The sequence below is a fragment of the Loxodonta africana genome, chromosome 1 (assembly GCF_030014295.1).
Source record: "Loxodonta africana isolate mLoxAfr1 chromosome 1, mLoxAfr1.hap2, whole genome shotgun sequence".
NCBI lineage: Eukaryota > Metazoa > Chordata > Mammalia > Proboscidea > Elephantidae > Loxodonta > Loxodonta africana.
The window spans coordinates 135,270,629-135,291,201 of record NC_087342.1 but is presented as its reverse complement, the minus strand read 5'-3'; the positions used below and the strand labels follow the sequence as shown (position 1 = coordinate 135,291,201).

At 39.5% G+C, this 20,573-nt stretch overlaps 1 protein-coding gene across 4 annotated transcripts in view; it reads right to left on the bottom strand.

Moving 5' to 3' along the window:
- Window positions 1–20,573, bottom strand: part of CD109 (CD109 molecule) — a 227,911-nt gene that overhangs the window by 100,161 nt on the left and 107,177 nt on the right. The window lies entirely within an intron of this gene.

Genomic DNA, 20,573 nt, shown 5'->3' with positions numbered 1-20,573 from the left:
TAATTGAGTGAGTACTACATGCAAAACAATGTATGAGGCTCTATAAAGATAAATCAGTTACAACCCTTAATCTCAGGAGGCCAATCTATTAGTTGACAGTGACCTAAGGTTTCTTGCATTGTGCCTTCGCTCTTAATCTTTCATCTCTATCCATCTTCCCAGGCTCAATTCACATGTTTCTGCTCCCCTGGGCCCCCAGTGTAAAGTCAATCTCTCTGAACCTCCACCGCACTTTAATCCTTCCCCATCACTTTGTACCCTGCGTATTATAGTTATATGTTTTATCTAGCTGCAAGTTCACAGAGAACTAGGTCCATGTCAGATAATCTTTTTATCCCTCAGCTTATGCCTCATAATGCCAACCTAACATAAAACATAGTACCTAGGAAAAAAAAAGTGCTCAATAAGTACATATTAGATTAAATAAAGAGTACTAGCTTTGATAAATGTAGGAAGTCAACTGATTTATTTGGGCCTACTTTAAACTACAGCCTTAAAACAAAGTTTTAGGTAATTATTTATTTAACATACAAGTAGTTGCATTAGATTATATTTGGAATGAATTCTGTCTCTCTTCCTGTCTCTTCCATTGCCAGTCATCCCTGATCACTCCTTGATTTTTCATCTCTCCACTTATGGTCTCCTCTCCCACCGCCCCCCCCCCACCCCCCATTCAGGCTATAAACATTTTCGAGTCTTTTGCTCTTTTGGAACTCTTAAATATCTTTCTGATTCCTTCCTTGACTCCTTTGTCGTCCTCCCTTTCTGATCCTTAAATGTTGATCCTTCTCATCCTGACCCCAATGCTCTTCCCAATCTCCAGAACTATAAGTGAGCTTATCGATTCTCATGGTTTTAATCACCAACTCTACACAGAAGACTCTTAAATCTTTATCTGTAGCCCAGACTTTAACTCAGGAACTCAGATTCAAACCCACCTGCTGGAGATCTTTATGTGACTGTCCTACAGACCCCTCAAACTCTAAATGCCAACACTAGTTCATTATCATCTTCCCACATCTAGCCCTCTTCTTAAATTCTCTATCTCAGTTGATGACAAACATATTAGAAACCTAGCAACAAACTTGACTTTTTTTCTTTCCTCATTCCTAGCAATCCATCCCTCATCAACTATGTTTCTTTTATTCTATACCGTTATCCATCCTTTCTCCCACTGCTTTAGCTCAGACCTTCATCATCTCTCTTTGACTATTACAACAGCCTCTTACCTAGTCTTTCAGCCTTCTATTATCTTCAAATTGTCCTTCATATAGCACTAGGGAGAATACAAATCTGATCAAGGAACTCCCCTGTTTAAAATCTTACAATTTGGCCCATGAGATTAACTGCTATTAAAATTATCTTCCTACTATAAACAGCAAGAAAAGTAGGCGAAATACATAAAACAACAATTTTCAAACAATGGGAAAGATGCAGCATAGTATTACAATCTCTGAGAAGTACAACAAACAAGGTGATCCCTACAATTGCCCCAGCTTACTGTCTAGAAGTAGTTTCACGCCACAGCACAGAGAGAAAGAACCAAAACTGAGCCTTGCTGTCCTATTGAGTTGAGAGACAGAGACTGGAGTTCTGGGAGATTGAGGTAGATAGGAATTCCAGGGAAGAATACCAGAAAGGAGGCAGCTGCACAGAGATTAGCAGATGGACCCTCTCAAGTCTTGGCTGAATACTGATCTGCATATGCATGGAGGAAACCAACGTGTGACCAGGGAAGGAACCACTGGAAAATAGTAGGCCAAATAATCCCCAAAGCTCACACATGACAGGATAGTTTGTGCTCCCACCAGCAAGAGTAGAAAATATATGCGGCATCAGGTAGAGTCCTCAGAAGAGTTACACCTTAGTAATGAGATTCGCATAGCCCCGGAACAAAGTCCACCTTGGAACCACCACCATAACGAAGCTTAAATGTAAGTCTTGCAAGGCTCAAACCAATCCACAAGTAATTTAACAGCATCCCAGAACAAAACCTAACACTCCTTAAGGGAACATAACAAAGCCAGCACCCGATAATGCTCAGCATACAATCAAAACTTACCAGGCAAGAAAGAAAAACAGGAAAATATGACCTATAACCAGGAGATAAATCGATCAACAGGAACAGACTCATACACGATGAGGATGACAAACAAGGACACTGAAATCACTAGTATAAATAATATGATCAAAAAGGTAGAAGAAAACAGGAACACAATAAGAAAAAAAAGGAAGATACCAAAAAATACCCTAATGAACATCTAGATATTAAAAATATATTAGATGGAATTAAAAGATTAGATACCGCAGAAGAAAGAGTCAGGGAACACAAAGAAACTCCAAAATGAAGCAAATATAGAAAAAAATAAAACTGGAAAAAAGTGAACAAAGCATCAGTTTCCTGTGGGACAATGGCAAACCACCTAAGATATATGTAATTAAAGTCCCAGGACAAAGAAGGGGAAAGAGGAAAGGGAAGGAACCAAAAACACATTTGAAACAATAGTACCAGGAAAGTTTCCAAATTTGATAAACACTATAACCCACAGATCCAATACCTCAACAAACCCCAAACACGATAAACCAAAAGGAAGCCATGACAAGGCATACCAAAATCAAATTGCTAAAAACCAGAAAAAAAGATAAATTATTAAAAGCAAAGAGAGGGGGAAAAGACACACACAAAAGAACAAAGATAAGAATGGAGACTTTTTATCAGAAACTACGCAAGCCAAAAGAATTTAAAGTGCTGAAGGAAGAAACTATCAACATAGAATTCTTTAACCAGTGAAAATATCTTTCAAAAAAACTGAAAGAGAAATAATTTTTCGGACAAAGGAAAGCTAAGAGAATTTACTGCTCACAGACCTAGACTTCAAGAAACGTTAAATGAATTTCTTCATGCAGAAGAAAAACAATACTAGATAGCAAGCTAAATCTACACAAAGGGATGAATTGGAAATGGTAAATATCTGGGTAAATAAATACATTTTCCTCATTATTTAAATATCTTTAAAATACGGCTGACTGTTTAAAGCAAAAAATAATATGGGGCTTAAATATATTTAAAATTAAAAATGCATGGCAACAATAACACAAAGAACAAGAGATGGTAAACTGAATGAATACTATTGTCACATTCTTATACTATATGTGAAATGGTATACAGGCATACCTCGTTTCATTGTGGTTTGCTTTACTGCACTTCTTAGATACTGTGTTTTTTACGTGGCGACCCGGCATCGAGCAAGTCTATCGGCACCATTTTTCCAAAGCATGTGCTCATTTCGTGTCTCGGTTACTGGTTATTCTCACAATATTTCAAATTTTTTTATTATTATTATTATATCTGTATGGTGATCTATGATCAGTAATCTTTGCTGTTACTATTGTAATTGTTTTGGGGTGCCATGAACTACGCCACACATATAAGACAGTGAACTTAATAAACATGGATGTTCTGACTGCTCCACCGACAGGCCATTCCCCAGACCTCAGGCCTCAGGCCTCCGTACTCCCTGAGACACGACAATATTGAAATTAGGCCAGTTAATAACCCTATAATGGCCTGTAAGTGTTCAAGTCAAAGGAAGAGCCGCACATCTTTCACTTTAAGTCAAAAAGCTAGAAATGATTCAGCTTAGTGAGGAAGGCACGTCAAAAGCCAAGACAGGCAGAAAGCTAGGCCTCTTGTGCCAAACAGCCAAGTTGTGAATGCAAGGGAAAAGTTCTTGAAAGTAATTAAAAGTGCTACTCCAGTGAACACATGAATGTTAAGAAAGCAAAACAGCCTTATTGCTGATATTGAGAAAGTTATAGCATTCTGGATAGAAGATCAAACCAGCCACAACATTTCCTTAAGCCAAAGCCTAATTCAGAGCAAGGCCCTAACTCTCTTCAGTTCTATGAAGGCTGAGAGAGGTGAGGAAGCTGCAGGAAAAAAGTTTGAAAGTAGCAGAGGCTGGTTCATAAAGTTTAAGGAAAGAAGCCAACTCCATAACATAAAAGTACAAGGTGAATCAAGAAGTGCTGATGTAGAAGCTGCAGCAAGTTATCCAGAAGACCTAGTTAAGATAACTGATGAAGGTGGCTACACTAAACAACAGATTTTCAATGCAGACAAAACAGCCTTATACTGGAAGATGCCATCTAGTATTTTCATAGCTAGAGAGGAGAAATCAATGCCTGGTTTCAACGCTTCAAAGGACAGGCTGACTCTCTTATTAGGCACTAACGCAGTTGGCGACTTTAAGTTGAAGTCATTGTTCATTTGCCATTCTGGAAATCCATGGGTTCTTAAGAATTATGCTCAATCTACTCTGCCTATACACTATAAATGGAACAACAAAGCCTGGATGACAGCACATCTGTTTACGACATCATTTACTGAATATTTCTGCCCACTGTTGAGACCTACTGCTCAGGAAAAAAAAGACCCCTTTCAAAATATCACTGTTTGTGACAATGTACCTGGTCACCCACGAGCTGTGATGGAGATGTATAAGGAGATTAATGTTGTTTTCATGCCTGAACATCCATTCTGCAGCCCATGGATCAGGGAATAATTTCAACTTTCAAGTCTTATTATTTAAGACGTACATTTCGTAAAACTATAGCTGCCGTAGGCAGTGATTTCTCTGATGGATTTGGGCAAAGTAAACTGAAAACCTTCTGAAAAGGATTCACCATCCTAGATGCCATTAAGAACATTCATGATTCATGATTCATGGGAGGAAGTCAAAATATATCAACATCAATAGGAGTTTGGATGAAGTTGATTCCAACCCTGATGGATGACTTTGAGGAGTTCAAGACTTTGGTAGAGGAAGTAACTGCAGACGTGGTCGAAATAACAAGAGAATTAGAATTAGAAGTGGAGCCTGAAGATGTGACTGAATTGCTGCAATCTCACGATAAAACTTTAAGGGATGAGAAGGTGCTTCTTATGGATTAGCGAAGAAAGTGATTTCCTGAGATGAAATCTATTCCTGATGAAGATGCTGTAAACAGTGTTGAAAAGACAAAAAAGGATTTAAAATATTACATAACCTTAGTTGATAAAGCAACAGCAGGGTTTGAGTGAACTGAAAGAAGTTCTACTGTAGGTAAAATGCTATCAAACAGCATCACATGCTACAAAGAAATCTTTTGTAAAAGGAACAGTCAATTGATGCAGCAACCTTCACTGTTGTTTTATTTTAAGAAATTGCCACAGCCACCCCAACCTTCAGCAACCACCACCCTGATCAGTCAGCAGCCGTCAACATCAAGGCAAGACCCTCCGCTAGCAAAAAGATTACAAGTCGGTAAAGGCTCAGATGATGATTAGCATTTTTTAGCAATAAAGTATTAAGGTATACACATTGTTTTTTTAGACATAATGCTATTCCACACTTAATAGACTGTGGTATAGTGTAAACATAACTTTTATATGCACTGGAAACAAAAAAATTCATGTGACTTGCTTTATTGCAGTGGTCTGGAACAAAACCTGCAATATCTCTGAGGTATGCCTGTAATATTGTTTAAAAGTAGACTGTTATGTAAATGGTCCCTGGTTGTTTGTTTTTTCACAAAAGGCTGGTTTTCAACTCCAAACTCAAATTTTCAGGTATTTAGAGCCTTACATACCCCACAAAACTACACTCAACATCTGTTAGTCATAAGATAAAACCCTGAAGTTATAAGGACCTCAAGGCCACTGCTGCCCTTCGGAGCTGTCTGCTAAGCAACATCACCTAGATACACACACCCCTCTTTGCTTCCCCTCTCCTCCAAGAGCTCCCTTGTCCTCTTCCCCTTCTGGGTGGTGGCCCCCTGTTCTGTTTGTCTTTGGAAGGTCTCCTGCTGTGAAGGACTTCCCTCACTTGCAAAACCTGTCCAAGCATTGCCCAGTAAATAACCTTATTCCACAGCACTGCTTTCTTGTGGTCATAACTTTTTCCTTGCTTAGCCCCAAAATCCTCAAACAAAAATGCCCAACTAGATCATTAATTACATTAAATGTAAATAATCTAAACTCCAAGTAAAAGGCAATGATTGTCAGGTTGGATTAAAAAATCAAGACCCAACTATATGTTGTCTACAAGAAACTTTGGCTATAAAGCCTTTCAGTGGCTCCCCATTATCTCTAGGATAAAAATCTAAGTTCCCTAAAAATGACATTCAAGGTGTTCCATGGTTGGTTCCTGCCTGTTTTCCCACAACCCTGACTTGAACTTGATATCCCAAGCACACTGAACTCATTATAGTTCCCTACACACATGATGCAGTTGCTCACCTCTTTGCCTCTGTTCAAGCCAATATCTATTCTTAGAGGGTCCTTCCCTCAGCTTTCTTCACCCAGATAAATCCTACTCATCGTTCTGGATTTAGCCTTCTCCAAGTAGTCTTTCTTCATTGCTTCTCCCCAAGTTGGATTGGTTGCCCCTTCTTTCCCATAATATCCTGTGCATAACTCAATCATTTTTCTCAACACAATATGTTATAATTATCTGTTTTGTATCCAACCCCTGTAAGAGACTATGAAATCCTTGAAATCACAGCAGCTAGTCAGTTCATCATGCCTTCAGTGTTTGCTGAATGAATGTATGTATAAATGAATGAATGGGTTCTTATCTCCAGGCTGGTTCTTATGGTGCTCGTCAGATTAGCCTCAGTGATCATAAGGCATCTCCTGCATGACATTAAAACAACCTTCTCCTGAAAAGTATCACACTACCTAAAGAGGTAAAGCCATCTGTTCAAAACCTTAACTGCCCTTTATTTAGAAGGAATGTGAATGCTAAGGAGTGGAAGAGACCCTTTAGCATGGAAAAATGAAGAGAAGGGGGACAGTGCTTCTTTCCAGTGTCATTTTAAATTGTTCCAAAAAATCAAGAAATCATTTTGTAACTGAGTGATGACAGTGTACTTTGTACCAGACAATGTCTTCCCAGGATGTTTACAAGTAGTGAAATGCAAATCAAGAAATAAATTATTTTACTGTCTGAGGAGTTTGAAAAGCAGAAATAACTGTTGCAATCTCCAATATATTAAGCAGTCAGTCCATATCAATTTTTGTAAGGTTTAGTTATTTTTATGAAATATTTTATAAAATATGTAATCAAGAATAGTATAAGATACCAAAATATTTAAAATCCATAATGATTCAGAGAATTAGTAGCAATTTATGCCATATAAAACCATACATAACCACAAAAACACTGATGCTGACTGCTTTCATTAGTCCAAAACAGGTGTCTGCAAACTTTTTCTGTAAAGGGTCGGAGAGTAAATTTTTAGCCTTTATGGGATATCTGACCTCTGTTACAACTACTCAATTCCCACCACAAAGCAAACACAGCTGTAGATAACACATAAACTAGTGAATATAACTGTGTTCCAATAAAATTTTATTTACAAAAACAGGTGTCAGGCCAGATTTGGCCTTTAGGCCAGAGTTTGCCGACCCTTTAGTTGAACTAAACTAAAGTAAGCATAACTAAAACACGGTGGGTTGGGAGAACCCAGATCCATTTTTCTGCTACCAGCCTTCTGTAGAAAGCACAAGTTTCATTTACTAAGCAGTTTTCCTTTAGTTCTAAAGGAATTTAATCTTCTTCAAAATGAGGTCTTATACTTCTTCTAGTCCATCAAATATGGTTTGTGCTCTTTTACTCTGCCAGGAACCGGAAAGAGAGGATGACCTGAAGGCTTAAATATTTGGGCAGCATATCTTCTAAACGAACACCTTTTCAGGAAAGAAAATACACAATTCACCCACCTCTGCTGGGCTCTTCTTTCCCCAATATGGTCACTGTTCCATGGGGAAAGCTCTCCCTTAGAAAACTTGCTCTGAATTCACTCTCTATTTGTATTACACGTAAGCCTCCCTCAATAAGATTTTCTGAACTTCTAAAGCAGAAACAGAAAAGAAGAACTAGTAGGTATTCTCAGCAATCTCTTTAATTTCTTTATCCTTTGTCCCCACATTAATAGTTCATTATGAGTATGTACGTCACGGAATACATAAACAAAAGGGGAAAGAGAGAAAGCATACTATTTTCACTACCCTTTTAAGAAGCATGCTATGACTAGAGTACAAATTGAAGACATGTGAGTTACTAAAACCATCTATTCCAGTTACAGAATTTTCCCCTCTCTAGGCATGAAGCTATCCAACTCTGAGAGTGTTTCTATTTTTAACAAACTCAAAGGAATATGGCACAGTACTATACCCATTAAAAACATAAGTATTTTAAAATGAAAGTCATTTTTTCTCAACGCTTACTTCTGAAATAAAAAGAAATTCCAGAAACAGAACTAAGGAGCTGGATGGATTATTTTTGCTTGTACATTTATGTTCATTTATGATCATTTCAACATCCCAAAGTTTGCTTTAGCACTGACCTCAGTGCTAAAGATTTAGAAAGGCAGTGAATTTTTTAAATCCTCTCTGACTCTCACTTACCAAACCAGTTGGTGTTGATTCGATTCTGATTCATAGTGACCCTACAGGACAGAGTAGAACTGCCTCCTAGAGTTTCCAAGGAGCACCTGGTGGATTCGAACTGCTGACCTTTTGGTTGGAAGCCAAACTCTTAATCACTACACTACCAGGATTTCCTCTGACTTACTACTACCCTTAAAACGCTTAAACACACACACACACACGCACATGCGTGCACACACACACAGAAAAACCTGTTGCTGTCGAGTCGATTCTGACTCATAGCGACCCTACAGGACAGGGTAGAACTGCCTAATGGATTCGAACCACCGATCTTTTGGTTAGCAGCCGTAGCACTTAATCACTGCATGATCAGGGTTTCCACACACACACAGAGGACGTTAAAATGGAACTATTTCAGACTCAGTTTTGGCTGAGGCCCTCAAGACAACAGGAGCCAACTACATCTACATTTCAAAGTAAAATTCAAGACTACCATGTAGGACTTGCAAAGGAGGTTTCCAAAAACTGATTTTGCAACTCTTAATCATGCAGCCATGTGGAAGGCATAAAAGAGTCAAGATGAAAACAGACTAAAACAGAATTTTAGGACAAAGTTTTTGATGTGCTAGAAGTCATACACATTCCAGGGATCAAGTGGGAGTTGCCTACCCCTCACTTCAAGCCTAGGGAAAGGGGCTTCAACAGGATTTTCCAGAGAGTTGATATGTGTTCCCAGGGGCTCCCCCCAGAAATATTCCAAGACGGGTACCTGAGATGCCTGAAAAATCCAAAGGACAAAATACCTAGGATTGATCAGCTACTCTAACAGCAGAGCCAAGACAGTGTGCTGTATGGGGGTGCCTTGTGCCCCTGAGTTTCTCAGAGCGAAGAATGCACAATCAGTGTCACTGAATTATATACGTAAAAAATGTTGAATTTGGCAAACAAAAAAAAAAAATTTTTTTTTGTATTATACATATATTTTTGCCACAATTAAAAAAATAGGTTCTTTGACATTGAACATGCATTACCTTTATAATGAGGAAAACAATAAAGGTACATTACATCTTTTGTGATTTCAATGATATATTCATATACATGTTTGTTTTCTTTGGCCTCAAAAAAATTTCATATTCTTATATGAGATTTAGAGCATTGATTGACATTAAAAGTAAAATAAATAAAAGGCTCTTAGAGCTCCACACTGTCTACAAAACGAAATCTAAAACTTTATTTAGCCTGACACCCAAGACCCTTCACAACTCGGCCCATAGTTCTTCCAACTTTCTCTTCAATTACTGCTCTCTCACCAAGCCCCCTACTCCAGGCAAGGTGTATGGTCCCAGCTCTACAGCTCTGTCACTTAACTATGAGTTTCATTCCACCTTCACCCCTACCCATCCCCATCTAATTTCTTCAGCTCCCTCAAGCCCCATCTGGTTGATGCATGGCATTTTAAAGCTATGAAGAGCCATAAAAGTTCTCTGATCCAAGCCCTCTTATTTTACTGCTAAGGAAACGGAGATCCAGAGCTAAAGTGACTTGTCCACAGTTCCCAGACAGTGCTAGGACCCAAGTCTTGTAACTCCCAATCTAATGTTCTTTGCATTCATTATATGAAGACTTCCCTAATTTTAAGTTCCTTAAAAACAGGGTCTGTGTCTTTTCATCTTCAGATGTTTATTTACTGGTGTTTTTCCCACCTAATATACAACAGAAACATTCCATATTATTAGCTTTATTCGGATCCCCACTGATATTGCTATGCTTTAACCTAATGCCTACAGAACAGTAATCATGTGAAAATTCCTTTTCCCTTTTATATTTTTACCATAAAACTAGCAAAAAGCTTAAAAATAAACAAGAAATCACAATGGGAATATCAACTTGTAAAAGTGTCAGTAGGTATTTATTGACCTACTTAGGGGACTGACAGAGTCAATGTGATTTGCAAAATGACTGAAAGCATTTGTTAACATTTACATTGTCCTTCCCCTTCCTGTTTAAAGTTTAAACATCTGTTGTCTAAATTACCCAAAAAAAATCAAACCCATTGCCACTGAGTCAATTCTGACTCATAGCAACCCTACAGGACAGAGGAGAACTGCCCCACAGGGTTTCCAAGGAGCACCTGGTGGATTCAAACTACCGACCTTTTGGTTAGCAGCAGTAGCAGTTAACCACTCCGCCACCAGGGTCTAAACTACAATTGCAATGTATTTCTCTAAGACAGTGGTTTTCCAACTAGGACTAAAAATCAGGATCATCTGTGGTGGATCTGAAAAATAGAAAAGTCCAGTTCCCACCTCAGAGCTACTGAATCAGAACTACCAGGGCTGAGGTCCCAACATACGGAACGCATTCATGCAGCAATTCTTTCAACAGAGATTTATGGTGCCTAAGTGTCATACACTGAACTAGATGATGGGGACGCATCTTACCTGCATGGAGCTTTGGGTCTAGTGGAAAGATAAATATTTATCAAACAATCCCACACATAAACATGTAATTATAAACTATGATAAAGGCTACATATTAAATTTACAGGGAATTGTAAAATCTGGAGATGAGGCTGGAAAATTAGTTTCATGTAGGGCCTTGTGTAGGCATGGTAAAACAAGTGAATTTTATTCTGAGGGCAATTGTCTTAGTTATCTAGTGTTGCTATAACAGAAATACCATAAGTGGATGGCTTTAACAAATAGAAATTTATTCTCTCATAGTCTAGTAGGCTAGAAGTCCAAATTCAGGGTGTCACCTCCAGGGGAAATCTTTCTCTCTGTCAGCTCTAGAGGAAGGTCCTTCTCATCGGTCTTCCCCTGGACTAGTAGCTTCTCTGTGCAGGAACCCCGGGTCCAAAGGATATGATCTGTCCCTGGCGCTTCTTTCCTGGTGGTATGAGGTCCCCAACTCTCTGCTTGCTTCCCTTTCCTTTTATCTCTTGTAAGATAAAAGGTGGTACGGGCCACACCCCAGGGGAACTCCCTTTATATTGAATCAGGGATGTGACCTGAGCAAGGGTGTTACATCCCACCCTAACCCTCTTCAACATAATCCAATCTTGCCTCATTAACCACAGACAAAGATTAAGATTTACAACATATAGGAAAATTATATCAATCACAAAATGGAGGATGGCCACACAATACTAGGAATCATGGCTTAACAAAGTTGACACATATTTTGGGGAGACAAAATTCAATCTATGATAGAAGGTCTTCTGAGCTTCTGCTCCTGGGCAATCTTCATGTGGCTTGGCATTTCTCTCCCTTGGTCTCTGCTTTTCACATGCTTATTTAATATCTTTTATATCTCAAGAGACTGGCTCAGGGTACACCCTATACTAATCCTGTCTCATTAACATAACGACAACCCATTCCCAAACAGGATTATAACCACAGGCATAGAGGTTAGGATTTACAACACCTATTTTGGGGGAACACAATTGAAACCATAACATTCCACCCTTTGGCCTCAAAAAGTATGTCCTTGCCACATGTAAAACACATTCACCCTATCATATCATCCCAAGTCTTAAATCAACTCCAAATCCAAAATCTCATTCCTCTGAATCCTCTAAATCAAATATGGGTGAGACTTCAGGCGTATCCCATCCTTGGGCAAAGTTCCTCTTCATCTGTGAACCTGTGAAATCTAGATTATAAATTATTTGTTTCCAAAGTACGATGGTGGAACAGACACAAGGTAGACATTTCCATTACAAATGAGAGAAGTTAGAAGGAAAGAAGGCAAAAGAGGCACCAAACAAGTCTAAAACCCAGCAGAACAATTTACCTTAGCTCTCAAGGCTCGAAAATAATCCTCTCTTCTCTGAGACCATCTAGGCAATGGCCCTGCCCTCCAGACTTTGGGTTTTGGCCACACCCTCTGGATTCTGGATAGAGGCCCCTCAGCCCTGGGCTTCACCTCCACCTTCCAGGCCCACTGGGACAGCAACTCTGCTCCCTTGGCTTTGGGCTGTCTCATTCTTCTAGTCCATCTGAGTGACAACCCCACCTCCTGGGCCCTGGCAGGCCCCATTCTTCTTCCTCTTGGGCATGGCAGCCCCCTCATCTTTGGGCAGTGGCCTCATCCCCCTGGTACACCTTAACAGCAGTCACACACTCCAGAACCAAGCTGGCAGAGATCTAACTCTGAAACCTAGGAGGCTATCACCCCACCCTTTGAGATCCAGGAGACTGTGACCCCACTCTTTGAAAATGAGAAGGCCCTGCTTCCCATGCTCCTTCCAATAGTTCTGCTGATCTCCAGGCTGCTCCAGGGATGGTCCTTTTCTTTTCTTGGAGGACAACAGATGTAGCTCTTTTGGCCTGTTTTCTGCAATGTAGACTTTCAAGAAGCAGGCAGTGCTCTTTCCTTTCTTTCTCTGTCCCCTTCAGTCTAAGCTGATGGGTTTTCTGTCGTGGCAGCTGGTTAGACCCATCAGTCATAGGCTTAATTTCTTTAACAAAAGATTGTGTAGCTACATTCTTGGTGAAAATTCCAGAACATGTGCCCTTAGCTTGTACAACAAAATTTTCCAAATCTTTAGGTTTTGTTTTCATTTTGCATACTTCATTTTTAAGTCCATCTCTTTCCTCTCACGTTTTACTATAAGAAGCATAGAGAAACCATGTGGCCCTTTAAGATCTTGCTTAGACATCTTATCAGCCAGATAACCATATTTGTCACTTACAAGTTCTACCTTCCATCAAATATTTGAAGATAATTCAGACAAGTTCTTTGCCCCTGCATAAAAAGCATCGCCCTTCCTCCACTGTCCAATCACATGTGTATTATTTTCTTTTAAAGCCTCACCAGAAGCACGTTTAAGGCCCACATTTCTAGCAACATTCTGTTGCTGGGGCCATATGTATTCTCTAAAATGACAAAGACTTTCTCTATAGCTCTCCTCACTTTCCTCTGAGTCCTCACCAGAATTGCTTTTGTCGTCCGTAATTCTACCACCAGTCTCTTTACAGCAATCTAGGCTTTTACTATTAGGTACGTTAAAGGTCTTTCAGTCTCTACCCATTATCCAATTCCAAAACCACTTCCACATTTTAGATATCTGTTAGAGCAGCACCCCACTCTTCTAATACCAAATTCTTAGTTATCTAGTGCTATTACAAAAATACTATAAATGGGTGTCTTTAGCAAACAGAAATTTATTTTCTCACAGTTTAGGAGGCTAGAAGTTCAAATTCACAATGACAGCTCTAGGGGAAAGGTTTATCTCTCTGCCAGTTCTATAGGAAGGTTTTCTAAGCTTCTGCTCCTGGACAATCTTCACGTGGCCTGGCATCTCTCTTCCCTCATATTTACTTTTCTCATGCTTGTTTTATCTTTTATAGCTCCAGAGATTGACTCAGGATACACCCTGCACTAATCCTGCCTCTTAACAGCACTAAAAAACTAATACATATAAATCTGTCAGAAGTTAAAGAAATTCCCACCTGATGACTTCTGTTTTCTCTGTTAAATAGTGAGGGAGATCATCCACTGAGGGTGAGCAGAAAAGAACCAGAACCTCCCCATGAGGTAGCATTTTCCTAAATCCTTTTCTGGCATTAGAAAGAATCAAAAATATTCTGGTACTATAACAAAACATCTGAAGAACTAAAACTATTCAATATCCAATACTTACTCATAGTTCCTGATGGGACGTGGGGAAAACGATCTAACCAATAACTAGGGCATAGGCCGTATAAGTTCCCGGTGAGAAGCATGATGCGCCAGGCTTCCAGTGTCATAAGCACATTTATACCCCTAAAATGGTTTACCATTTGCAGGGCCTTATGCCATACAGGAGCCCTGGCGGCACGGTAGTTAAGAGCTACAGCTGCTAACCAAAAAAGGTCAGCAGTTCATATCTACCAGCCGCTCCCTGGAAACCCTATGAGGTAGTTCTACTCTGTCCTATATGGTCCCTATAAGTCAGAATCAACTCAATGGCAACAAGTTTATAATATACAAAAAACAAACTGGCTTCCTTAGTGGAAAAGTACTAACTGAAAACAGTCTCTTTAAAAACAAACAAAAACCACTCAACTGTCTCTGTTTCTACTAAGAGTAAGAAAAAAATCAAGGTTTTTAAAGACATGCAAGATGACCACCTCTCTTGAGCATCTATCTTGGGCAAGGGGGGAGGAAAGCAGCAATGTAGCTACAGCTTAATACTAAATGGAAAAGCTACCCTTGAGGCAAAATAGGGACATTTATATTCGATGCCTCCCAGCTTCTTCCATTTCTTGCTCTTTTCTCCTTTCTTCACTCCATTCATAAGGCTCAGTACTTATTTCAGTACCTCATCCTGGTTTCCAGTGCTAGCAACACTGGTCAGAGTCCAGGGATTTATAATTTTCCAAAATTCCCTCCCTGCCATTAAAAATTAAGTGTCATATAGAACTATACAGACACATCATACCCAGGTCAAATTCGTACTTTCTGTTTTCCTACAATAATGTAAAATATACTTATTGGAGGAAACTGCATAAAGGTACATGGGAACTCTCTGTACTATCTCTCCAACTTCCTGTGAATCAATAATTATTACAAAATTTTAAAAGGTTTTTATTGTCTTATTGTATCACCAAGGTTTTACAGTCAGCTAGGTGACAAGCTATTCCTCAATAATGTGTTGGTATTAACATGCTTCCCCTACCAGGTAACCTACGTGCTGTAACACAAGTCTCCTGGACTCAGCTCCTTAATCTAAAGACCTGGCTTTGTGGTCAGAATCTGAGACACCTCGGGGAACAATCCAATGTGTGAAGGTGTGAGCCATGTGGCACCCTCAAATTACAGAAGTAGGCAACATCTCTACCGATGTACACAGCAAGTCCTGGTAACATCTAAATTCAACCCAACAGGGTAAACATTTTAAAACAACAATTGCTGTGCATATTAAATAATTTCATTTTATACAGCTGAAAGCATGGGAAAATCTGATTCTAGTCCCAACCCTACTATAATGCACCGTGTGAGCCTTTTTCCAATTTCTTCCTCCATAAAATGAGGAAATAGCTCTAAGTGACCTCGAAGTTCCATTCTAGCACTGAAAGCCCATGTTATATGCTGATAGTTTCCTCAAATAGTGTAATAAAGATTTGCCATTACACTAATGAGCAAGACATGCTAAAGTCTGACCCTCGTGTTTTCTGACTGGTACTCAAAATAACATACCCTGGTAGAAGGGTAACATACACCTGAAAAGAGGGGTATTCTTAGGATAGCTTATGGAGTAAGAGAACAAGACAAAGAATCTCTCATGTAAATCAGGCTTGGGGTACGGAAATTAAAATGTTTATCCCCAAGGGACTGACAATAGCAGACCAAATGATTCAATAAAAATCACAGAAATAACATAACACAAAAACTTTGAGTGCATTCTCAATTTCTATAACCCAAAAACCAAACCCACTATTGTTGAGTCGATTCTAACTCATAGCAACCCTACAGAACAGAGTAGAACTGCACCATAGGGTTTTCAAGGCTGCAATCTTTATGGAAGCACACTGCCACATCTTTCTATCCGTGGAGCAGCTGGAGGATTTGAACTGCCAACCTTGTGGTTAGCAGCTGAGTGCTTAGCCACTGCGCCAGCAGGGTTCCTTAAATTTCTATAAGAGGGTAGAATATTCAGTTCTTGACTGAACTTTTTTTTTTAATTTTCAAAATCAGAAAATCCAGAAGCCTTACTCCATAGATCCTATTTTCCACTGGCTCAGAAGTTCATTAAATACAACAACCACACATATTCTCAAAATTAAAATATATAAGCCTATTCTTATATCGTATCATATACAAGAATTGAGTCAAAGAACATCACAAAGGATAATATCAATAGGAATAGTCTAGGAGAAACTACTCTTTCACTCATTCTTTCAACCCACAAGCATGAATAAGTTCCTAAAATAGGTCAGATACTGTATTAGACAAAAAAAAATACAAAAAAGTAATAAAATACAACAACTGTCTTCAAGGAGCTCACTGTCTAATAAGTGAGGCAATCATATTTTTAAAAACTACGCCAATCAATAAGTGCTGTGTTTGAGGTGTGTATAAGGCCTCACAGAAGAATGGAGGATGAAGTGCTGAAAGCTGCCAGCTGGCCCTCTGAGGAATCAAAATGCTAAAACTTATTCTTCCTTCCTTTTATTACTGCACATGGAATTGAGAACTTCAGGTCTTTTATGAAAAAAGCAATCTTCTTTTAAGCTGAGGGTAACAAAACTATTTTGGAAGCCACATTCACATTCCTGAGTTCTGACCTGTCACAGTTTGCTCTGTGCTTTCCGTTAGTTGTCATCACAAGCCTGGGGGGGGGGGGAGGGGGCAGGGTGCTTACCACATACTGCTTGTGGAACTCTTCAGGGACAAGAACTATCCAAACAAAGATATGCACTTTTGCAAAAGACAAAAGGGCTCCAGACAAACCTGACAGCAGAAGCAAGCTGACCCAGGAAACAGCTGGGCAATAAGACAAGAAAAGATAAAAATTATTCTGCAATACTATAAAAAGCAGTGAGGTACTGGCAACCCTTACCTAACCTTTCTAGAATAACTAACTCAAGAGAAAGTAAATGTAACTGTTATAAAACAAAGGAACGATTCAGTGCAGACTGCTTCTAAATTATATAATAATTTGACGTCCACAATATACAGGGCTCCAAAAAAAGAGATTTCAAGTTGTAAGCATGTTGAGTTTTCTGCATTCAGTTTCTTGTCCCCTAACCCCAAACACTGGCTTAAGGCTGAGACAAGGGCTGAGAAACTGTAATCTGTTAGCACTAGAAGACGCTACAGAGTTTATCTAGCTCAGTGGTTCCTAGGCCGGGTATGCATCTGAATCATCAGAGAAACTATTGTAAAAATACAGACTGTCTCCAAATTTCTGATTTAGTAAGTCCAGGATGGGGCCAGAAAGCTCTAATGAGTTAGTCACCTAGAGAGATGAAGTCAATAGCCCCGGGAGTTCAAAGGAGCTGCTAGTGAGTTCAAAGAATAAATCAGTGGGCCTGTCTCAGTCCTGTGCTTTTTCCACTATCCAACACCGCCTCTCAATGGAACAGATCAAAATTAAAGATGCCTGAATATGGGCATATATCAGTACATCTCAAAATGTGGTCCACAAAACAAACAGAATCTCCCACAATCTTTAAAATGCAAATCCCTGGGTCTACTGCTAGAATTAACTGAATCACAATTTCTCAGAGTGAGGCCTGAACTATGCATCTTTGACAAGCTCCCCAGTCAGTAGATCCTCTTAGGCACACTGATGTTTAAGAACCACTGGTATGTGCTAGCAGGCCAGAATCTCAGGGGACCCTTGTGAGAAACTCAGCTGAATGAGCCACTCTGGAAGGGAAAACAGGCTCCCATCTGACACTTAAGGAAGTGGGGCACAGGGCCATGATAATCAAGGGGAACAGGAGCTACTCAGTGCACCGGAATTTTCTTTGGGTTCTCAGAGGAACTGAGCAACAATGTTTGAGTCACCCAGTGGCCAGGGCCTCTAGGGCCCTGGGCTGCCCACAGGAGAGAGTGCAGGAAGAGAGCCGGTGTGGCCAGATCCCTCCTGGTTGGCAGGAGCTTGCTTCTCAGATGCAAACATTACCCTTTCTTTTAAAGAACCTCTAAAACTGCCTTCTAGTAACCTGGAATACAATTAAAAAATCACAGCTGCAAAAAGCACTTACAAGCATTTTGAAGAGTTCATTAATACCAGTCAAGAGATAGACACCTAAAGTACCTAGAGAAATACTACAAAAAAATGAAAACACAAGCAATGTTTCACTTAAAAACAAGTTATCTTCCCAAAGTTTACTTGTAGGTTAATTATCAAATCAAGGAGCATTTCTCCACTTAACCCATAATGTACATGAAGTGTAACCACCTTGTGAAACACACTTCTGTAGAGAGCTGTCACACGGAAAAATACACCTCTTCCCTGTGAGGAGAGGGCTGGTGCTCATTCTGTAAACCTTCATCTAAACTACAATAAAAAATAAAAAATTCTGAAGGTGAAAAGCAATACCTGAAGTTCAAAAGCAATTTAAGAAATCCAGAAAGGATAATAAATGACTCATTTATTTTTATTCTACAAATAAACATATTACAATAGGAGAAACGACAAGGAGCCCAACTACTGTGTTTCGTCTAAAGGACTGCTCTCCCTGAGCTAGTGGAAAGGGTGACTAAAGAATCATCTGCGGGGTCACTACAAACCAAAGGACTGATCAGGCTTGTATTTTTTACATACATTTCCCTTCAGTAATACTAAGATTATTCCATATTTTTTCTAGACAAAAAAATGGGATTTCAAAACACTCCTCTGAAAATAAAATTTTCCCCTCCCTGTGTTTTACACTGAGAATGCTCACTGCCTTAGAAGTATAAAAATACAGTCTATACTAGTGGACTATTTAAAAATAAATAAATATATTTCTCTCATAGTCATTTTTCACTGCTGAAAGAACCAAAACCAAACTCAATGCCGTTGAGTCAATTCCAACTCATAGCGACCCTATAGGACAGAGTAGAACTGCCCCACAGAGTTCCCAAGGAGCACCTGGTAGATTCGAACTGCCAACCTTCTGGTTAACAGCCATAGCACTTAACTACTACGCCACCAGGATTTCACTGAAAGAACAGCAGTTTAATAATAAACAACATTTGGTCCTTTAATGCTGTGCAGGAGTCCAAAAAAAAAAAAAAAGAAGCAAAACCCCCTGCCATCGAGTTGATTCCAACTCACAGGGACCCCATAGGACAGAGTAGAACTGCCCCCTAGGGTTTCAAGAGCAGCTGGTGGATTCGAACTGCTGACCTTTTGGGTAACAGACAAGCTCCTAACCGCTACAAAAACTAGAGACTTAGCCTGGTATGGAAACCCTGATACCTTCATGGTTAAGAGCTACAGCTGCTAACCAAAAGGTCAGCAGTTTGAATCCATCAGGCGCTCCTTGGAAACTCTATGGGGCAGTTCTACTTTGTCCTATAGGATTGCTTTGAGTTGGAATCAAGTTGACAGCAAGGGGTAGCCTGGTCTAGGTTTGCTCTTACAGCATTTCTTTGATTATACTGACCCCTGGTGGTCCTTGAAGGACTCTTATTTTTTTTAACAAAATGCTTTATTTTTTCTTAGATGTGTGCCCCAAATTAACATTACATCACCAATAATAAGTTACTGGTCAATATGCTTGTTTCCAAAAGGATAAAAATGCTTTGTAGAATGTGGCAGAGAATAAAATTATATTTAGTTCAAGACAAATGACTATTACATAGTTTTCATACATTCATTTAATAACTACTGGCTTTTTTTTTTTTTCTAGGGTCGCTATGAGTCAGAATCGACTCCACGGCAATGCGTGTGGTTTGGTTTTTTTGGTGATATGTCTGAAACCTTGGTGATGCAGTGGTTAAGAGCGCGGCTGCTAACCAAAAGGTCGGCAGTTTGAATCTACTAGCTGCTGTTAGAAACCCTACTGGACAGTTCTACTCTGTACTATAGGGTCACTATGAGTCGGAATCGAATCTGACAGCAATGGAGTTTTGGTGACATGTCCTGGGGATACAGGGGTAAACAACACAAACGGTCACTGTAGTCTCCATTATAAATACTACAGTATTTTGGAGGCAACCAAAAGTGATATGAACGAACCAAGAGAGAAACAGAGTGCCATTAGGCCACTTTAGAGGAGGCCCAAAAGGTAAAAAGCAATTAGCTGGAATGACAGTAGACAGAACAGCATTCCAGGCAGAGAGGACAGCATGTAGGAAGGCTCTGGAATATGGACAGTGAGTTTGAGAAACTGAAAGGATATAATATGTCTCAAGCACAGAGTTCAAGCGCAAGAATGGCACTTGACAAGGCTGAAGAGGTGGACAAGGGCCAGATCTTGCGAATGTTTTTCACACTTTAAGCACCTATATTTTCTTCAAAGCATTATCTTTCTTTTTTTTTTTTTCCCCTATTAAAGCAATATGAGACTGGTCAAGTTCACAAATCGCTACACAAGAAATCCCATAAATCTTTCAAAATCCAATGTCACATCTTGCACAAGTCTTTCTCAACTATTCCATCACCCTCTCTCCTCTGGTACTCACGCTGTTCACCCCTCATTAAACAGTTAAT